The 21,733-nt window shown below is 50.0% G+C and overlaps 1 long non-coding RNA gene across 1 annotated transcript in view; it reads right to left on the reverse strand.

The window, feature by feature from the left end:
* Positions 1-4,817: 4,817 nt before the first annotated feature.
* The window catches only part of LOC132247673 (uncharacterized), a 33,843-nt gene continuing 16,927 nt past the window's right edge, over positions 4,818-21,733 (reverse strand). The window contains exon 3 of the long non-coding RNA XR_009458951.1: positions 4,818-6,747. This is a non-coding gene — a long non-coding RNA (uncharacterized LOC132247673). The remainder of the gene's footprint in view (positions 6,748-21,733) is intronic.

The raw sequence follows: 21,733 nt of genomic DNA on the forward strand, positions 1-21,733 counted from the left end.
TGTGCTGTTCCCTCCATGGTCTGCTATGTGCCAGACATATAGCCACTTGTGGCACACACTGCTGATTGGCTACCTCTGGAGTGGAACATAAGAGTTTTGTTCCCTCAGATGAGCCAGGGAGTCAGGGTTATGTAAAATTAAAGTCACACCATGGGATGCCAGAGAGTTGCTGAACCCACCAAAGGAACTGCATGGCCAAGAAGCACTATGGGTCACTTGATCATCTCTGAGGGTTCTCTCCCCTCTCATCCCAGTGCTATCACAGCTACTGTCTATGAGTAGAAGCACTGAGTTTTATTTTCAGAGATTCTGTTTCTCTTGGTGTTCAGCATACCTGAAAGCTACTGTGTCTAGACAAGTAATCATTTTTGGAACTCTAAAGAACTTTAAGCACTTTAATTTAAGCAGCAGCTTCTGAAGGGCTTGTTCCGAGAGGCTGATGATCAGCGCTATCTGAATCAGGCCCTTTATAATGTCTCAAAGCCCCAGTTGACTCACACTTGAAAATGAGGGCTTTGTGGGCTGCTTTAAGGACATTTACACAGTAAACTTACTGTCCCTGGAGGCTGTACTCATATACACGTTGTGCTGTTCCAGGTAGGTTGCCTCCTAAACCAGAAGCCAGATGTTTTTGGTGATATCTTTTACTAGACCAGCTGTATAGTGTTGGGAGAGATAACAGCCAAACTTTCAGGCACCAAGTGCCTCTCCTCTGGTCTGGGGACATGAGACCACTGCATGGGCTAGGATCTTTATCAGAACTGTATTTTCCATGGTATACAACACAGACACAGTCATGGGACTGCATGGTGTGAAGAAAAGAAAAGCCTGTCAGTGTCTGGGCCCTGCAGTTCCCAGAAAGGGGCCAAGAGACTGGCCAGGTGGTATGCAAGAAAGGTGAATGATCACTGCAAGATGGTAGAGGCAGTGACCATTGCTGGTGGTAGTCTACTGAGAGTGTAGGTTCAGTGCCTACTTCTTTGGTCAAAATCAGAAAACTGGCAAAGCCCAATTTCTACTCAGGGTACAGGATGACGATGAGGCTGTGTCCTGCAAGTTAGGAGTCTATCTCAGTAAACTCTTCCCTCTCCACTGTAAAAGCATGGTCTGTCCCCTTAAGAAGAGGCAGCTAGATCTGTTAAGGATATTCAGCTGTGGGACATTCTGCTAGTGAGGGGGTATCTCACTGGGAAGTCTTTTACTCCTAACACTACCAGAGAACACTACTTTTACTCCTCTGCCCTGCCAGAGAAGCCACTGCCTCCTCCCTCAAAAAAACGCACAAAGAATCACTTCCCTTGATTTCAAAGTGACTTTCCTGTTAGTACAGCCCAGGATGTGGTTTGGCCCTTTTTTAGAACAAAAGTACCCTGTGGGCTCATATTCAGCTTATGGTCTATTGCAGGGGTGTGAAATTCATCTGGTACCGTAGGCCAGATAAGCATCCCTGACTTGGTCTACAACCCAGACCAGGACTGATCCCTGTGGAGCAGACATGGTGCTGGGACCAGCCCACAGCCTGTACACTCCAGCCCCTGGGACCAGCATAGGCACATTGCCCATGACAAACAGGCTGGACCCAGCACAGCAGGTGGCACAGGGAAGCTGGGGCATCGTGTACAGCTAGCACTCTGGACCCCGTGTCACATGCAGCACCAGGTCCAGCCCATGAGCATGCCCCATGCCAGCCCCAAGGACTGCTTGAGCACAGCATGGAGCCCACCTGGGGCACGTGCCCCATGTATCACCCTGCTGACTGGTTCTGTTTACTTGCTCCAGATCCAGCAGGACCCTGAATGGAGCACGCACCCTGTGCCAGCCCTCTGTGCCATGCACGGCCGAGCTAGCCCCATGCACTGTGTACAGCCTGCACCAGCCCCAGGGTTTGCTGTGCATATGTCCCCCAGGGTCCTGGACCTGGGGGTGGATGCAGTGCCCTGGGATGACCCCATGACCCACATGTAGCACCCACAGCTGAGGCCAGCGCATGGAGTTGATCCAGTGATCATGGGCCACATGAAACAGCTCCATGGGCCGTATCTAGCCAGCAGGCTGTATGTTTGACCCCAGTCTACTGTAACCCCAAAGTCCTCCTCTGCAGCACTGCAGCCCAGCCACTCATTCCCCAGCCAGTATCTGTGCCTGCAACTTTTCTGTCCCAAGTGCAGGGCTTTGCACTTGTCCTTCTTCTTGAGTCTCATCAGGTTGATTGCAGACCATAGGCACGTGTAGATGAAACAGGGGCCCTAAATTGAAGCAGTGGGTTTTAAAAAACACCATTTCAATTTAGGGCTGATTAAACCCCCATGTTGTGCACACCTCCCACTGACTTACCTGCCTCTCTGGTGGGAAGGGGAGGGCAAGCTGCAGACAGTGGAGCGGTCGGTCCCTGGGCTGCAGCCTGGTGGGGGGGGCTGGTGCCTCCCTCCGCAGCAGCGATGGCCCCCCGCAAGGCGACTGCCGCCTGAAGGTGCCCGGCTCAGGCAGTCTCGGGGGCACCGCGGCTGCAGAGAGAAGCACCAGGGCCCTGCGCGCCGCAGGCAGGCAGGCAGGCTGGGGCGTTGGGAGGAGATCAGACTCACCACTTTTCTTGGGCGGAGCCTGCTTTCCCAGGCTGCAACCAGGCTACCTGCAGGGCTTCCTGCAGAGCCGTGGAGCTGCATGGAGCCCAGTGCTTCACGCTGCGGCTGTAGGGGCAGCAAACTAAGGAGGAGGAGTTTCAGTTTGTTGCACCCTAAGTCATTTAAGGCACTACAGAGGCTGGAATTAGTGTGCAATATGCCGCTGAGGTGTGCAAACACCAACAGCATTAAAGCGGTGCAAAAGCATTTAGCCCGCTTTAAAGTGTCATGCACACACGCCTCATTTTTCCAGTCTATGCAAGTTACTCTGGATCCCAGCCCTGCCCCTCCAGTGTTTGCCGCTCCAGCCACTCCATGTCATCTGCAACCTTTCTAAGCATCAACTCAGCCCCGTCATCCAAGTAATTTACGAAGGTGCTGAATGACACTGGACTTAGGACAGAGCCCTGGGGAACCCCTGGAAACAGATTTTTTCCCCCTGGTCCTTTAAAAAGAGAAAAAACAACATATTTAACTCAATAGCCAGAGACTGAAAACTGTAATGGCAAAGGAAACAAGCCAACAAGAAGCCCTACAGGGTGGAACAAATGTTGGGAGCAGGAGATTTCTTCCTGCGTTCTCAATGCATGAAATCGTTTTGGTTACAAGCCTCCCTCTCACATCACAGCACGGAGGATGGCGCTTTTTGAAGGAACAAGAGCAGAATAAATGAACTGACAAGAATGTGACGCTCTGCACAAATGTAGTGTCACTACAAAACCATGAATTGTGAAAGCATTTAGGGTCCTTTTGCCTGTGCCTATGAAAGGGGGTTCACATATAGGGTGAAATTGATAATCATGGGGTTATTTCATCTTCAGGAGTTCTGCAGGATGTGACTCTGGCAGTCTGGATCAAACTATGTATCACATAACAGCACTCTACCCTGTGTACAAGTTTGATGCTGACATTGCAGATACATCCCCTTTCCTCAAGAGCATTAGACTGGTTAAGGCAGACATGCTTCTTTGGGTAGAAGGGATTTCTTTTATTAGACCAACTATACAGTTGGAAAAATTGTTCTGTTCTACCCAGGAGAGCGCACAAACACCAACATACTCTCCCTGTGCCTGAAGACAGGCATTTGTGCTCAAAAGCTCACAGAGAACATTTTTTTTCAACTATTTCCCCCACCCCTCCCTCTCTGGCACTGTACCATGCATCGAGTCCAGTCTCAGTGCTGCGCTGCCCATGGCCACACCAGGCCTTCTTGGCCCCACTCCAGACTCCGGCAGTGCCTTCCTCGGGATGGGCCTGCACCAGCCTGTCCTGACCTCCCTGCCACGAGCACAACTGTGAACACCAGAGCCAGGGCCCGTGCACCCCCCAGCCTCTGCAGGGGCTGGCAGGGCTTCAGCGGGTTCGTCCCTACTCAGCAGCACATTCCTCGGCTCCTGCTGCTTCCTTCCTTGCTCGTCCACCCACTCTGACTGACACCTGTTGGCTAGTTTGCACGGAGGTAAATCCCTTCCCCTTCAGCCCTGCCTTGGTTGTGAAATTCTGGTGGCAGAGAGGGTTTTCTCCAGGTAGGCTGCTGTCACCACTGCATCTTGTCCTGGGCAGCATGTCCTTTGTGATTTATAGTTGTCCCTCAGCTCCATTCATACAGCTGCTGTCTCCTGTACACAGTACAGCACCCTGGCATCACTTTCACCACTGCACGACTGTGGGAGGGCATGGGGGGCATGTGCCCCTGGATCTGTGCATGGGGCAGAAGCAGGCTGCTACTGCATGCTGGGGCTGGGGCGGGGCTGGGTTCTTCCCAGTGAGGGGGCTGCACCGGGGTGTGCAGTGGCAGTGCTAGAAGCAGCAGCTACGGAAAATTTTGGGGTGGCTATAGCCCCCCCACCCAACTCCCCTTCCCAGCACTGTTGTCACCCACCTCAAGTGCAGACCGCCCCAGCCCCTGCTGGGAAGAGCCTGGTGCAGCCCCAGCTCCAGCCCAGAACAAGAGCCCACAGATCTGGGGGCACACCCCCCCATGCCCTCCCAAGATGCACGCAACAATGGGAGCTGACCTCCCATCTCCCTGCATCCCCCAGATGAGCCACAGCTCCATCCTGTGCCCTGCCACACCCCGGCTGGGCAGCACCTGCCCCTGCCCCAGCCCCACTGCCACTCCCTCCCTCCCTGCTGGGGCCTGGATCTGCCCCCTCACGCCCCTTCCCTCCCACGTCACCACTTGTCCTACAACACACTTACTAGCTGGACTTGGCTGCTCTCCATGCTGCAGGGCTGCATTCCTGGCTGCCTGCGTGCTGCGCTGGGGCTGCACGCATGCATGCAGCATTTATCAGTCACATTATCAGCCACATCACACAAAAAAACTGATTACTGATCCTCTCAATTTTCCTCATATTGGTGTCGATCCAACTGGGACTGATGTATTGGTGCACCACTAGTACCTATAACCCCAGTATAGGAAACTTCACGAGTTTCCTATACCCAGGAGAACTTTTACAATCTTTTCTCCAGTGCCTGATGAAGGGTGTTTGTGCCTGAAAGCTTTCAATTAAAGAATTTTTTTTTGCAAAAATCTTGTCGGTCTAATAAAAGATATCATCTCTACTACAAGGCCCGATTGCCTTTTCCTCTAGACCAATACAGCTACAACCTGGATACCTGACACGTAAAAGATATTGAATTTTAGCCAATTTTTTTAATGAAATCTTCATATTTTCCCAAGCAGGAAGCAACTGTGACCACCTGAAACCTGAGATCCTGCTCCTGCCTTTGTTTCAAGGTAATTTGCATCATCATCACAGATCCTCACAGAAGGTGAGAGACTCCATACCAGCTATGAACTGACTGCCCAGAGGAGTTTTCCATGTATTGACTCCTCTGTGAAATGCTATGAAATATGAACTTTCAGTTCTACCCAGGAGAACTTTTACAATCTTTTCTTCAATGCCTGATGAAAGGTGTTTGTGCCTGAAATTTTGCAAGTAAATAATTTTTTTTTGGAAAAATCTTGTTGGTCTAATAAAAGATATCATCTCTACTACGAGTCCTGATTGCCTTTAGGAAACTTCATGGCATTTTGTACAGGAAAAAGTCAAGTCCCCTGGCCCTGCTTGCTCCCACTAAAATTTTAGCAAAAAGAAAATAATCAAAGTGGGGTTGGGGGAATGAATAGTGATATATATATATAAGCCAGGAAGCAAAGAGATAACAATAGTTATATATTTAAAATGACAACAACAAAAACATTTTATTCATCATACACCTGAGGGATTCAATAAACTTAGGAGTGATCTTTTCATCAGAGGTGAATAAAGGTGCAAAACTTGGACACAAGTCCTTTTAATATACTGAACTGGCTCCACATTTCATGAGCTAATGCACTCAATAAACAAATGTTGCAACTGAAGGAGACAACCATGTTTAAGATTATTTCACTATCCCCCTAACCCTAACCCCCACCCCCTGTCACTGGGACTGGTGTCTTTTCTTTTCACTTCCAATCACTTGCTGTAGATTCCCAACTTCTAGTCAGAGAATATACAGTTGCTGAAATCCCTCTGGACCATAGAGGATGGTGACATCAGGTTAAATAATTCATAGAGCAAAGAGATCAGCTTCTCCATCACAAGCACTTCCTACTCTCTGCTTTACTAGCCCACAGACCCACACCTGAACCTCCAGAGTCATAACCATGGAAAGAAGGTGAGTAGGAAAGCAGGAGTCCTCAAGAGTCACAGAGACTGGGTTTTCTGGAACAACAGAGGCCAACATCAGCATCCTCAGGGGATACTGCCCCCTGACAGGTCTCAGGGACACAGCGTGAAGGGGGATCTCCCCACCCAGAGCCAAGGGTGGACTCTTTCCCCAGCAAATGAGCCTAGTGGGAACTTGAAGATCAGGGCGTCATTACTAGCATCAAAAAATGCCACTTGTCCTCATCATCATCTAGAGACCCACATCTTACTGAGGGCTTGGTTCAGGGACAGGACAGATTCAGGGAAGGTGAGAGCCTGGTACTTACCCTCCTACTTCTGCACAGCCCAGATCCCCTCAGGATTAAGAATGATGCTTCCTTTCCACTGCACAGGCTCTGGCTACTTCCACACTTGTCTCCTGTGTACTCCACCTCTATGTCCCAGCAATGTCTTCCAGATGTGAATCCCTAATGGACCAGCACACAGCAACAAGTATCAAATCTCTCAGGATTGTCAGGAAGATCCTTTTTGTGACTGCCTATCTCACATTTTTCTGATCTTTGGACAAGATGAACCATGGGTTTGCCATGTCTGGATCCAGAGTCCTATTTGCTGCAGGGGGAAACAGAGAATCAGAGTCCTGGGGTCAGAGCCAGGCTCTTGGGAAGGATTTGATTGTTTCAGTGACAGAATCTGTGTCAGATGCAGGATGAATCAGGGAGTCTCCCTCCTCTAAGGCTTACCTGGATCTGGATGAGGAACAGCTCTGGAGATCTCAGCAAAGTACAGGGGAAGAGTCACACCCTTGGCAGGGCTCAGTTAGCAAAGAATGAAAGGACTGGCTGGACTAGGCCCAAGACTCAGAATCTTTTCCTTCATGTACCCACCATTCTTCAGGGTTGATGGGGACTGGAGGCCTTGATCTCATCAGAGTGCCCCAGCAGATTATTGTGGAAACTATCTGCTCAGTGAATGCTGAAACTGGGCAGTTTTCTGCTGTCCCCCTGACAGTTGTGAAGTTCCTTGCGCCCCAGCTACTTCTTCTTGATTGCTGTTACACTTCTTCCCTTTTGCAATATTTCTTTAAAAACTTAACATCTGGAAACAGTGTCTTGATGTTAGTATCTCTGGAAGCAGTGCATTTGGGTCCTCAAATAAACTCACTGAGAGTGCATTTTGGAACACTTTTATCTCGCTGTCTGTCTCCCTCTTCTACAGCAGTGTCCATATAAACTTAGTTGTTTTTCTATCCATTCATTTCTTTTTCAGTGTTTTCCACTCTGTTCCTTTCATCCTACTTTTCTCCATTTTTTTGTGCCCATTCAGCTACTATGTTCTTCTCAACCTCCCTCCTCCTGCACACCGCATCATTCCTTACAATCTCTATGCTCCTCTACCTAGAGCCTAACTGAAGGTAGCCAAGCTGCCTGGACTCATGTTTCAGCTGGAAGCTGTGGCAGAAAGCCACCTTTGTTTCTCCCCCAAAAACTCTGCGCTGTGACCATTTGATTAGGATGGGCCCAACAGAGGAGACACACTTTTACCCTATCTCTTTAGGTAACCTGAGCTGGGTACATTCCTGAGGGAGAGGGGAAACCTGCTCCCTCTGCCTACATGACTAGTTATCACATACCTGGGTGAGGGGCTTCTCCCCTGGTGGGCTAGAGTCTGCCCAGCAACTAGTGATGTATTTCAAATTGGTTGGCTGACAGCCAACAGGTGCTGGCCTCCATTGGACCAGGTAAATGAGGTCACAAGGGCTATATAAGTGAAGGACAGCAGCCATGAGGGAGACTCAGAGACAGAGAAGAGCTGTACCATCTGAAACTTGCTCTCTCTCTCAACACTCATGATCAAAAAACTGCCTGGCTCCAGAGGGAATCTCCAACTGCCTCTGGATGATACTTGTGAGTAAGCTACCTGAGATCTAACTAGATATTTAGCTTGCAGTAACTCAGATGCATGATCAAATGCTACACAGCCGGGGGAGTTTGCTCTATGGGATTTCTCTGATATTGCTCTACCCTGTACCCTATTCTAACCTTACTCTCTGTAACCAATAAAGTTCTCCTTTGTACCTAGTGTGGGAGACTTATTGGGAGTGGGTCTAGATTATACCTTGGGGTCCCCTTGGTTCGGCTGACTAAGGGAGACCACTACTTGTGCTTCTGACTGAGGGAAGCATCCCAACTTCTTGAAGTGAATCAAGTACCCTTGAGGGCCACTAGGCCTGTGTTTCCCAGGGTGCACAGGGCCAGAATCAGTCCAGAGCCCTGGGTGGTGGCAGCTCTACCCCCAGGCTAGCAGGTGTGCTCCAGAAGGGGTGTTGGCCAGACGTGAGGCACCCCCAGGGAGGTACTTGGAGCCTGGAAGGTGGTCGGATGCAGTGAGGTGGGTGACTCAATGCAGGAGCGCCCGCTACTGGCCCGCCACACAAGCCACAGAGGCAAGCTCTTGCGGTTTTGGGTTAAGAGGGTCTGCAGATCTGTGGGAGTGTCTACACAAGATGCTGACTGCACAGTAGCTCATTACTAGCACACAGTGGCATTGCATGGCAGGAAGCATGATATGACGCCAGTGTGCAGTGGTAATGAGCTACTGTACTGTCAGTTAGTAAGTGTTTGTACATGTACTAATGACTGTGCAGTCAACATCTTGTGTAGACAGAGCCTGTGTGTGGGAATTCCTCCCTTGTCTGGCAGCACTAACGATCTCTGCAGGATAGATATAAGGGAGGACCTTTAAGGCTGCTCCTGACAGCTTCCAAATAAATGAGAGAAAACTGCTTTTCCGTTCAGTCCTTCCCTTCACTGTTCCACGCCACCGACTCTTCCCCACCACGCATTTGCATTTTCACAGACTTGCATTTTACATGTGGGCTTAAGCTTCTATTCTACCCAGGAGAGCACAGAAACAGCAGCAGGCTCTCCCTATGACTCAGGAAAGGTATCTGTGCCTGAAAGCTTGTAAAAAAACCCCAAAATTTCCAACTATCTAGTTGGTCTAATGAAAGGTATCACATTTACCCAAAGAACCTTGCCACCCCACAGACTGCACTCCCTTGCCCACCCTTTCTCACTCTGTTCACCATCTACCATTTTGTCCCTGTCTTCTCCCATCTCAGAAACTTCAATGCTCCATCTGTCTTGATCCACATGCTCTCTCTCCCCTACCTCTAGTCTCTTAGACTGCATTGCAGCTGTCACTGTGTCATCTTGGGAATAAACACAAACTCCCAGGCCAGGGTCACTCTGTCAGCCAGAGAGAGGTAGAGCAGAGCTAGGCAGAGAATTAGCAGAAACAACAGGCAGAGGTTGATGGCTTGAGATGGGGCAGGTTTTGTCTACTCCACGGGTGGACAAAATACAGTCCATGGGTTGGATCCAGCCCGCTAAAGGATTTTATCTCGCCCTGCCCAACCCAGGCAAAAGGGGCAGCCTGGACCGTGGCACATGTGGCTGGTCCCACCTCCCCTGGCTGTACAGTGGGATTGAGGTGGCGTGGTGGCCACTCTGCTACCCAGCAGTGGCAGCTTCTTCTGGCTGCCCCTGCCAGAGTTAACACTGCTGCTGCTGGACCCAGCCCCAATACCCAAGCACCGTGGTCAGTCCACTCTGAACCCATTACCTGAGGTGTCACCTCCCAATTCCCATCTTTAGTCTTTTAAGAGAGCATCTCTAACTTATAATGTATATTACTGCATGCCACACAAACTAGAGAGAAAAGTCTGCAAATCAAACCCCTGTATATTCCCGCATAACATTTTCATGGAGATGACCTTGCCTGCAGGATGGGCAATCTTGCTCAGTGTATAACATGGCCTGTCCAATCATTCATATCTTGAAGTAAACTCTACACCCATGAACTCATTTCTGCTATATGTACATTCTGGTCATATTCATTTTCTCCTTATGATTCCATGGCAGAGAGGGGGGAATCTCACTGATGAAGGATATTTGCAAGGATGTAAATAGGAAGAATTCTGTATGAGGATAGATTCACAGAAAGATTTTGATGCATTTATTTACTTTAGATATTGGAATAAAAGGTTTTAAACCCACAGAGCTAGGGAATTGCATGGCAATAAGAAAAGCTCAACCTCTATGTTGACAAATTAGGACCTATATCTTACTGGAAGCTTTAATTAAAGGACTGCATTCATTATAAGTTTCCCTTTGGCCTCAAAAGGCCAGCGTTCATAAAACAACATGAAAGTAATATTTATTTCCTGAACTTATGCTCTGCAAAAGTTCTGTGTTCAGGAAAGTTAACCAAAATATAAGTTATATCACTTGGAAGCTCTATGTCGAAAGCAATGTGCATAAAAAGAATAAAAATATTAGTATGGTGACATTTCATCCATAAAACAGATAAAAACATAAAAGAAAATATAGGGTTTTTTCCTGTGCTTCATTTTTTGTTTTTTAAAGCAACCAAAACTCACCTTTTGTCTAAATCTTTCAATACAGGCTTTATGAGGCCTGAAGAACTCTGAGTTTTGTTACATTCTTCTTAATTTCTCCTTGTCGTAAATACAGCAGAATAATGAAGAAATTACACAAGTTTCAAATAATTAATACAGGCAGATAAGAATCCTTATTGAAACACCCACAGCTGACCAAGGTTGACTGGTCAGTGGTAGCTGATTCAAATGGTCAGATGCCTTTATCCTTCTGAAGATTTCACCTGGTGTGAGGAGATTGCTCTCTAGAGACTGGTTAAATACTGGGGGGGGAGGGAATTACATTACATATTCCCCAAGCCCCCCAAAACGAAACGTCCCTGCCTAACAGGAAATTGTTGCTCCCATGTTCAGCTGCTGTTTCTGGAGAAGCTCCTAACTTCATTATTTCAGTACATGAATTTTGAAGCCCCACCAAGTCTTGTTCAATGATAAAAGCCAGTCTGGGGCATGTATTAAACTATAGGTGAGAATCTGGAGTTCAGCAGGGAATCTGGAGTTCTCCCTGGTCCTCAGGTGCAATGTCTTCCTGATATCACCCACAACAAGAAGGAAAGGCAATCAGCCAGTGGTCAAAAATATTAATATTCCTGGTCCTGTTTTGAGCAGGGGGTTAGACTAGACCCCTTCCAACCCTAATTTTCTATGATTCTATGACTCCTGTTGTCCATTATCCTTCAGTTCTGGTTTCATGTGTCCAGCACATTTGCTGAATGAGGCAGAGGCACTGAGAAAAAATAGAGCATCTAACTATCTAATTAAAAAATGAATCCTAAACCAAAGATGCAAGGCAATTGCATTAAAGTTACACAGACCAAATGTATATCTATCATTCCCTACATCCAGCCCATGGAGTCAGGGAGCTTTTGTGGCAGGGGATGGGAGGCTTTGGCAGCATCAGGCAGCAGGAGATTTTGCGGGGGAAGTATGGAGAAGTGGCAACTACCTAGCTGTGGCTGCACAGGCTGGACTGGAAGCAGCTTATGCTTGGAGCAGTTTCTTTAAAGTAACCCCCTGCTGCAAAATATTGCCAGCCCCATGTCTAGCAGTTGTGTGGTTACAACATTCCTCCAAGAGAGATGCTGGCTTGTAGGCTGTTCTTGGAATTACAGATAAAAATCTTCATCTCCTATATCCAGGAGACTGCCTAACTACAAGGCTATAGATTAGGCTGGGAGGAAGTACCCTCCACATCACAATGGGTGGCACTGGGGAAAGGCTGTCATGCCATTTTCACACACCAATATTTTTGCATTGTGGTCACGTGCAAGAAGAAATCCCTTCAGTGCACAGGGCTGCCACGCTGTTGTCATGTTCCTGCACATGCACAAACCCTTCATAACATTCTAATATTACAAAAGTCATAGTCACACTTTATTCACACTCTGATTGGCTGACAGAAACAACCAATCAGAGTGCAAATAGAGCATTCGGACAGAAGGTGGCAGCGCAGCAGAGCACCGCCATGATGGTGGGGACACAGGGCGCGGAGGCGACAGCAACAAAGCAGATGGAATGGTGGGGGGCGAGACTAGCAGAGCTGGCCTCGCCCCCCCACCACTCCTTGGAGGTGGCAGTGGGGATGTGGTGGGGAGCAGGAGCAGGATGCCACAGGGGGGCGAGGCCAGCACTGCTGGCCTCGCCCCCGCCCCTGCTCCATGCGGGCCAGAAATATGGAAGGTGGGGCTGAGGCTGCCCCCTCCCGACGTGGAGGGGGGAAGCAGACCCGAGCTAATGGGGGGGGGCAGCCTGGCCCCAAAACAGCAGCCAGAAAGGTGGTGGGGTGGGCCCGGCACCAGCCCCACAACAGTGGCAGGGAGGGTGGGGGGGCATACAGAGCCCAGCCTGACCCCAAAACAGAGAGTATGGCGGATGGTGAGTATGGCACAATGGTGATTGGGAGGGTGCGGGGGGCCAGGCATGGCCCTATGGCAAAGTGGGGGAAAGGGAGAGTGGCCCCCTCCCCCCGCTCCATGGAGGAGGCAGCAACAGCGCGGGGGGGGGAATGGGGTTGGGGCCGCCGTGGTGAGGGGGGGAAAGGGGGAGCAGCCCCAAACCCAAACTGCTGGGGGACAATGAGGTTGGGCCCGAAGCAACAGGGGGTGGAGGGTGCAGAGGAACAGGGTCAAGCCTGAATGGGGGTGGGGGCCCCGGACAAGGGGAGTGGAGGTGCAGGGCTGGACACTGGGCTCTGTCCTCACTGGCCCCCCAGGTAGGGGTGGGGGAAGCAGCCCCGAAACGGTGGGGGCAAGGGTGGTGGGAGCAAACCTGGCCCCGGGCCCCTGTCCCTCCCCCCAGCAGGTGACGGAATGGATGGGCCAGCAGCATTGGCCCTGTTCCCCCCTGCGGCAAGGCCAGCACCACTGGCCGTGGCCCCCCCCCCCGCCCCCGTATATTGCAGGGGGTGGTGACGGAGCAGACGGGGGGGGCAATCCAGGCCCAGCCCTGAGGTTGCCAGGGAGGAGAGGGGGAGCAGGCCCAGCCCTGAAGGGGGATGGGGGGAGTGGGGCTAGCCTCAGGCCACCCCCCGTCCCCCCGGTCATTTTTGACAGCCAATTGACTAGTAGAATCATAAAAAATTAGGGTCAGAAGAGATCTCAGGAGGTCATCTAGTCCAACTCCCTGCTCAAAGCAGGACCATCCCCAACTAGATCATCCCAGCCACAACTTTGTCTAGCCAGGTCTTAAAAACCTCCAAAGACAGTGCTTCTACCACCTCTCTGGGTAACCTGTTCCAGTGTTTTACTGCTAGTGAGAAAATTCTTCCCTTGCTGCTACTTGACACCATTGCTCCTTGTTCTGTCATCTGCCACCACTGAGAACAGTCTACCTCCATCCTCTTTTAAGCCTCCCTTCAGGTGGCTGAAGGCTGCTATTAAATCCTGCCTCAGTCTTCTCTTCTGTTGACTAAATAAGCCCAGTTTCCTCAGTCTTTCCTCATAAGTCATGTCCCCGAGCCCCCTTCCCTGTTTTTGTTGCCCTCCACTGGACTCTCTCCAATTTGTCTACAGCCTTTCTCTAGTGCGGGCCCCAAAACTGAACATAGAACTCAAGATGTAGCCTCACCAGTGCTGAACAGAGGGGAATAATCAGTTCCCTTGACCTGCTAGCAACACTCCCCAGCAATGCAGCCCAGTATGCCATTCACCTTCTTGGCAACTAGTGTACAGTTGGCTCATATTCAGCTTATTCTCCACTGTAAGCCCCAGGTCATTTTCTGCAGACCTGCTGCCCACCCAGTCAGCCCCCAGCCTGTACTGGTGCATGGGATTGTTCTGTCCTAAGTGCAGGACTTGGCACTTGTCCTTGTTGAACCTCAGGAGATTTCTTTTGGTCCAATCCTCAAATTTGTCTAGGTCACTGAATCCTAGCTCTACCCTCCAGTGTATCTACTACTCCCCCCAGCTTAGTGTTATCTGCAAACTTGATGAGGATGCACTCTATGCCATCTTCCAGGTCACTGATGAAGACATTGAACAAAACCAGCTCCAGAACTGCCCCCCTGGGGCACTCCACTTGACATCAAGCCATTCATTATTACTCTGACCCTGGTGCTCCAGCAGGTTTTCTATCTACCTTACAGTCCATTCATCCAGCCTGTATTGCCAAGGAGTTAACAGGAAAGTACCAAACTGAGTAGGTAGCATTAATGGTGGATTTTAACTTCCCCAATATTCACTAGAGGAATAATACAGTAAAGAATAAACTATCAGTAAATTCTTGTGTGTAGAGGACACCTTGTGCAAAATCAGGGATGATGTGCAAGACCACAGAGGACTGGAGATGGGCTGACTAGTGACTAGTCAACCTGCCCTCAATAAATGGGTAGCTACTAGAGCAAAATATAACAGTTAGCCTGTAAACCTCTAGAGGAAGAAGGGGTGATTAATAGTGCAATGTGCACACAAGACCAGGTCATGGTGAGAGCCTGGTGGGGGGAAGTGTTTTGCAGCTGGGCTCACGCCCAGCCTCTGCAGTCATGGGCAGCAAATCTAGGTGCACATGGGCATTTGGTGGGGGTGAGGAGAAGCGTGAAAGATGCTGGGCAGGGACATGGAGTTGTGACAAGATTGTAGGAAGGTAAGAGAATACTGAAATGTTTTCTCTCTCAAACACAAGTATTAGGCAGGAAGAAAATGGTCCAAGTGCTGCTCAGAGTCCTCATTTCTGAGAAACAGGTGAAATTTTGCTTGTAATCTCTGTAGGATGGGCAGTGGCAGCGTCCACCATCCTCTACCCTGCACCTCAAGCTACCATCTCTATCAGAGTTTTCCTTTAACTGTTTTGTCCATAATCCAACAGTCTGAGAAACAATAACCCACAGTGAATCAGCACTAGCATCATCAATGGAAACCAGGGTGTGAAAAATGAACTGAGCCCCACACTAACAACTTCTTCCAAGGGAAGGGGCAGCATGGACAGAAAGAAAAACAAACAAACAAAAAAACACATTTCTAGTGACTTTTATCTTACATGCAAAGAAAACATTGCTATATCCCACCACAAACCCTGGGAGGCATGTAGTCCTGGTGTCATAGTCATCATGAGTCAGGCAACACTGTGAAACAGGTGGGGATCAATTCTGCTTTTCACCTATTTCCCCCCTTCTTGGTGGCTATCTTGGCCTGTGTGTGGTGCCATGAGGCAGACAGAAGAGGCGGTGGAAGACAGTAAATTTCTGTATAAGTTTCTTAGGAAACTTGCTATTAACCCAAGCCCATCAGATCCTGGGCGATAAGCAGGGGCTATATCCAAGCCCCAGTGGAACTGCTCTCTGGCAGTGGATCATCCAAGAGGAAAACCCCATCCCCTCTTACACCAGAACTTTCCATCAAGGAAACCAGGTGGGCAGCACCTCCTGGGCAACAGCCCTAGTTCCTCCACTCCCAACTCTGCAGGGATATGGAAAGTGCATGTCCAGTGGTTACACAGAAAATTCTTCCAGCACATCAAAGGAACAGCTTGCTACACAGGGCAGATTTGTCCAGGCTGCAGTGTGCTACTTACTCTCGCCTCAAAAGGTCTCCCTCTGAGATTGTCTGAATGGCGGGATGGGAGTGTTTTGTGCCCACCTCCAGCAGCACATGATTAGCTGGTCAGCAGCCCATGGATGGGTCCCTGGCTGGGCCAGGTCATGGGACAATCCAAGCCCGGTGGCAGCAGGACCCACGCACCTGCACCCCTGGACAAGTCACCGGGTTCGCATTGTCCTATGACCTGGCCCAGCTGGGGCTGCTGTTCCCTGCTGCCCTGCTTCCCTCCCCTGCATCCTGGCATGGCAGGGAACAGAGAAGCCACATGGGAATCTCCTTGCTTGCTGCTGCCTACCCTGCAGTGCCCTGGCGATGCTGCTCCTGCACGCAGGGCTGCACCCCTCAAACCAGAGGCAGGTGCAGGAGGCACATCACCGGGAGAGCACAGGGTGAGCAGTGGCTGGCAAGGAGATCCCCATGCGGCTTCTCTACTTCCTGCTGTGCTGGGTCACGGGGGAGGGAAGCAGGGTGGCAGGGAACAGCAGTGAGCAGGCCCTGCCACCGCAGGTAGGGAAGCTCCCTGCCACTGTGTGCACTTCTAGCTGGGAAAGCAGAGGTTGAAGGAGCCAGGGGTGGGGGCGGGGAGGAGAGTTACAAGCAAGGCCAGGGGTTTGGCGGGCTGATGCACAGCCATGGAAAACCATTGTTACTCAAAACTGTATACCATGGTAGCCAAAATGGTATACAGAATATTAACTGTGGATACTCAAAACCGTGGTTGGTGAGGGAAACCTGTATTTCATTTCCATGGGGGTTGCTATTTCCCATATGAGCTTCGACACCTCCACGGGGATATGATCTTCATATCCCTGACGTAACATACCAGCTATAACATTTCGTACCCACGCTTGCTCTTGAAGACATGACAAAGGTAAAGAAAGATCAATTTGATTCTTATCAGCAGCATTAAGAATCAAGATATGATCATCTTCTTCAGATTGTTCCCAGCTTGGTAAAACTTCTGAATTTAGCCAAAGCCTTAACCCTAGTTGAACCAATGAGTTATTGATTAGATTAGATAAACTGTCTAAATGGTCTACAACTGAAGACAGTTTATTTCTAATTACTTCTTTATCTACAGTACCAAGAGCGCTTACCAAGGCAGCTCCACCTAAGACAGTACCTAAGTCTCTTTTTAATTTTACCTGAGTAGCTTCCTTTTTCTCAGTTTTCTGTAACCATAAATCACACTCCTCTGGGAGAGGCTTTAAGAATCTACTGCAAAATGGGTTTAGTTCAATGAGATCTGTATAGTTTAAAGTCACAATTATCATTTTGACTGTTCTAACTGGGTTAGGTATAGCTTGATGTGATCTTTATTCTATCTTTAAAATTATATCCACATCATTCACATATGGACTCAAAACAACATTAACAAAGAATATATCTCTGAATCTTGCAGGACCAAAAATGTCATAATATCCAGAGGATTTTAAGTGTGCAGTGGTCCACTGTACTCCAACGTAGTCCATATAGATGCTAGTCACATTCTTTGGTGTATCACAATATCCATATTCCTACTGAAATTCAGTTCCATTTAAAGAATCATAGGATATGGATACATTTCTTCAGAATGTAAATATTCATCCTGCTGGGTCAAGTAAATACCAAAATTGAACTTAAGAATCCATAGGGAAGTTACTTCTTGCCCAATGACGAAACTGTGGTGCAACAACAATTGATTTTCCCACAAAAATGTGAAAAGAAAACTTTCCAACAAAGAACATAGCATGATGTATCCACTTTTGGCTTCTGGGTTGGTTTGACTGATGCACTATAATTCAAAATTAAACTAGCAAGGTCCCTTTCTTGTATCCCAATAGCTACAATTCTTTGTTTCCAGCATACAATTATGCTACCACACCTTGCCTGATAGGTAAGGTTACATCTCTCAGTTAGCTCACAGGGCATAAACAAACCAATTTAGTGATGCATTTTTGATCCACAACTTGACATTAAGATAGAGACTGCCTCATGTGACCGCCTGGCCTCCAACAGCCGTTTGCGTGAGGCCTTGGCCTGGATGGTTGGCAACAGATGTCCCGAGGTTTCTTGTAAGGTAGATGCTTATCACCTAGGTTGTCGCCCCCAGACTTTCCTGCCATGACTTTGAATGTAATTTCAGTGTGGAGGCAAACTGTGAGGGGTTCCTCAACGGCGGGCAGTCCGCTACATGGTCGTCCATGGGGCTCCACCTCCCCTACACCCCAGCCTCACGCCCACCTTTGATGGGTCACTGAATCTTGTCGGCCACTCTTCTGATGCTATCGTGCTCTGAACCTTGATGTTTTCCTGAGCCTTGCGACCCCAGAACTTGCTCTTGTGGTGGCTCAAATGACTCACTATATGGCCTAAACCAGGCCTCCTCCTGCCCTAAGCTGCCTCAAGCCGGTACCCAAAAAGATCAAACAATTACCAAAAGGGAAAAAAAAAAGGAGGCATGGAAAGGAGCCGCCCTGCCAGCGCCTCTAGTCTGCGCTCTCTCCCTTTAACTGGGACTGCCTTTCTGGGTAGGGGACTTAGTCCCTGTTATGGGATGGGGTCCTGCAGGATGGCTGTGAGCTCCCCAAGGCCCCCTTACCATGCCAAGTTGGCCCAATGAGCACCCTCTATTCTCGCCTGCCACGTCTTTGATTGAATGATTGATAGGGAGGCTGCCTTTCAGTCCTCTTGGACACAGTCTTGATTGACTCTCTGGACCCTGTGGGTTTCTGGACCCCTGGTGGGTCCCGCTCCAAGATAGATGTCACAACAGGTGTTTCGGGGCACCCTAGCCTTATGGGCTATGTGTGGCTCCAACCATCCCTTTACCATGCCTCAAGCCTCGCAGATGGTACTGACATTGTTTGGTCTGGGCCTCATTGCTATTTGACCCCCATTTGCTATTTGTTCTCCCTGGGCTCTCCGTGGCCCTGTCTCACTCGGCGCCTCACTGGTGCTTGGGCTTTCCACAGCCCTGCATAGTGCTTCGCCCTCTCTGGTGCTGGGGGTCGGTGCGCCTCAAAATGCTGCGCCCTCTCTGGTGCTGGGGTCGGTGCACCCCAAAATGCTGCGCCCTCTCTGGCGCTGGGGTCCCCACGCTGCTGTGGGTTCCCTATGAGGCCTCCTCCTTACCCTAATAGCTTTACCCAAACCACCGGTGTTATACAACAATAAACCAAACACAAGCCCCTGGGCTGTAACATAAATTCAAGCCGCCTGGCTATAACGTCATTCAAACCCTACCGGAGAATACTCCGTCCCACAACAGTATCAGGAGCTGCTCGTGCAGTCAGGCCTCTCCCCTTTGCTTGCTCACTCAGGGAGAGCTCCTTCCCCCTTGGCTGCCGGCAGGGAACTGCCTTCCTGGCCTCAGCCCTGGGGTTTATATATGAGCCAGGCCCTGTCCTTTTTGGTCAGCTGACCGCTGGCAAGTGTGGGCCACTAGCTTGTTCTGGCTGCCCTGGTAACCAGCAGCTGGGGCTCCCCGCTCACTGCTAGGGCTCTTCCCTTAGCAGTTTCAGCTCTTTAAGGAGCAGGGCACCTTAGTGCCCTGTGACAGTCCCCTGGCGTCATTTATCCCTCCACACAACCCCTTCAAAAGGGGGCAAAGAAAAAAATTAAACAAAATTACGAATTGGGGAGGGTCCATCTGGTTTCCTTCCCCAGCCCTACTGCTAGGATACAGAGGTGTCTACTCATCACTCTCTCATCACTATCTCTACATCCTCATCCCTGCTAGTCAATATGTCGCTCCCGGTACCTGGGACCTCACTGGGAGATGACCCATCATCTGGCCAGAGGTGGCCATGGCTCCTCTCCCCGGGTCGTTACTCCCCTCACGCCATCAAATGTGGCTTATGGAGTCGCTCTCCTCCAATGTCATCTGAGGTGTTCCGCTTCCAGCGCCCTGTGGTCCTTTCTGAACTAGTTGGCCGCTGCTTGTGCTGTGAGCCGCTGCCGAGTCTACCACTGCCCTGCTAGGCTTCCTCTTTTGCTGCTCACACCAGTCTTTGCCAATGTAGAGAGCCTCCTCTGGCTCTCCTGTTCCCCAGACACACCATACTTTGCCAGTGCAGAGAGCCTCCTCTGGCTCTCCTGCTTCCCTGACATCCCAGTTGTTGCTAGTACAGAGAGCATCTGCCGGCTCTCTCTCCTCCTGATTACTTCTAGCATTGCCGCTGCTGAGAGTCTTCCCTGACTCTATCTCCCTCTCTTCCCCTGTCTTTGCCAGTGGTCCTTTTAATCTCCGCCAGCCAGTGACTGCCGATGACGTCACCGTCCGGCTTCAGGTGGATAAAGCTTACGACCTGCATGGGTTCCCTCCTTCGTTCCAGCTGCGCAGTGGGTCCTGCTGCAGGTAAGTGTTTTTCTTCTGTTATTATTATTTTTTTCTTCTGTACATGGGCCCCGCCCTAGGGGTCCCCTGTGTGTAGTCTGGGGCTCTTCCAGCTGATCGTCCCCATGACACCTCATTATCCTCAACAGGTGTTGGGTCATGATCACGGTAAGAGCACTGCACTGTATATACCTGATCATGCATATTGGCTGATGGAACCCCACGCTCGCTTATACTGAGGTCTGTAGAAATTAGGATACTTGGAGATCTCCAATTGACAATCCAAACTGACAATTTAATTTGAGACGAGTGTTCTTGGCCCTCTTCACTAATCGACAGCTCTATGACTGAAGCCTTGAATAAATTGGATGCAATACCATCCACCTTGGTACAGAGCCACGGCATTCTCCAGGTCAAAAGGTCATAAATTGGGACAGCATCAGCAGGGTCAAGAAGATTCACGTGATTCACATATCTGACTTCATGTTTACTATTAAAATACAAGCATGACATTTAAATAAAAATAATACATCACATATATTTATGGGTCTGTTTTTCTCTTCCAGATTTTCAGTTGATTAGAATGCATCCATTTCTGAATGCTTTTTCGATCTTTCCTAATTTCTATTACATAGACGATTGGGCTATCTTTGTCTAGAATACGAACTGGCCCAAGTCAACGTGGGGACAGTCTGTGCTGTTTTTCAAGCACAACTCTGTACATCATTCTCGTGCCAATTTCCCATTCTATGGGGTCACTTAAGTGACCAAACTGTTTGTCCATCCATTGTTGTTTCAAACCTAGAGACTTTGCAATGTAAAGATGAGTTTATTTGTGACGGCAACGGGCCGCCGTCATGGGTACAGGCGGAGATCAGGCAGGATAGGGGGGCAACAACACCCCCTCAAGAAAGCCACGGGCTGGGCTACTCACCCCTGGGAGGGACGGCGGCGTTGGAGCTGGGACCGCAGCAGCAGACGCGGCCGCCATTACGGCCGCGCGAGCCGGCGCTATGCCGGCTGTTTAAACCGCTGTTCCCAACAAGGGGAGCAGCTGAGCCAATCGCGGCAGCCGCTGCAGCTGCTGCGGGAAGTTTAAAAGCCCCGACAAATCCCGCGGTAGGGAAGAAGTCAGAAGAGGAGAGAGGAGGCGTGCAGCACGTCGCTGCCGCTGTGGCTTCCCCAAAGCCAGAGCCTCAGGCAGGCAACTGGGCATTAGCCCAGCAGCTGAGGCGAGAGCCGGAAGCCCCGGTGGGGGCAAGAGGAGTGACTCCCAGGGGTTGCTGGGAGCAGAGCAGCAACTCGGGAAGTTCTCCCATTCCCAAGGAGCAGTATTTTTGAGAGCAGGGGAGAGAAGAAAGGAAAGGAGCTGAGCTAGCGGCCGGGTCAGGCGGAGGCTGAGCCAGGCTGCCTGAGGACGACCATTGACCTCCGGGAGGCCTGCCAGTAAGAAGGGCTGCAAGTAGTGGCGGATGACCATCGCATCAACAAGTGCCCGGTTGGCGAGTGGACGGGGTGTAGGGGTGGCAGAGCCCCGTGGAACATCTGAGGACCCAACCATGAGTACCCCCCTTCACATCGGGCAAGCCCCTCTGGCAGAAGATCTCCACTGAACCCCTCCTTCGAATCACTTAACATCC

Source organism: Alligator mississippiensis, chromosome 1 (genome assembly GCF_030867095.1).
Source record: "Alligator mississippiensis isolate rAllMis1 chromosome 1, rAllMis1, whole genome shotgun sequence".
Classification (NCBI taxonomy): Eukaryota; Metazoa; Chordata; order Crocodylia; family Alligatoridae; genus Alligator; species Alligator mississippiensis.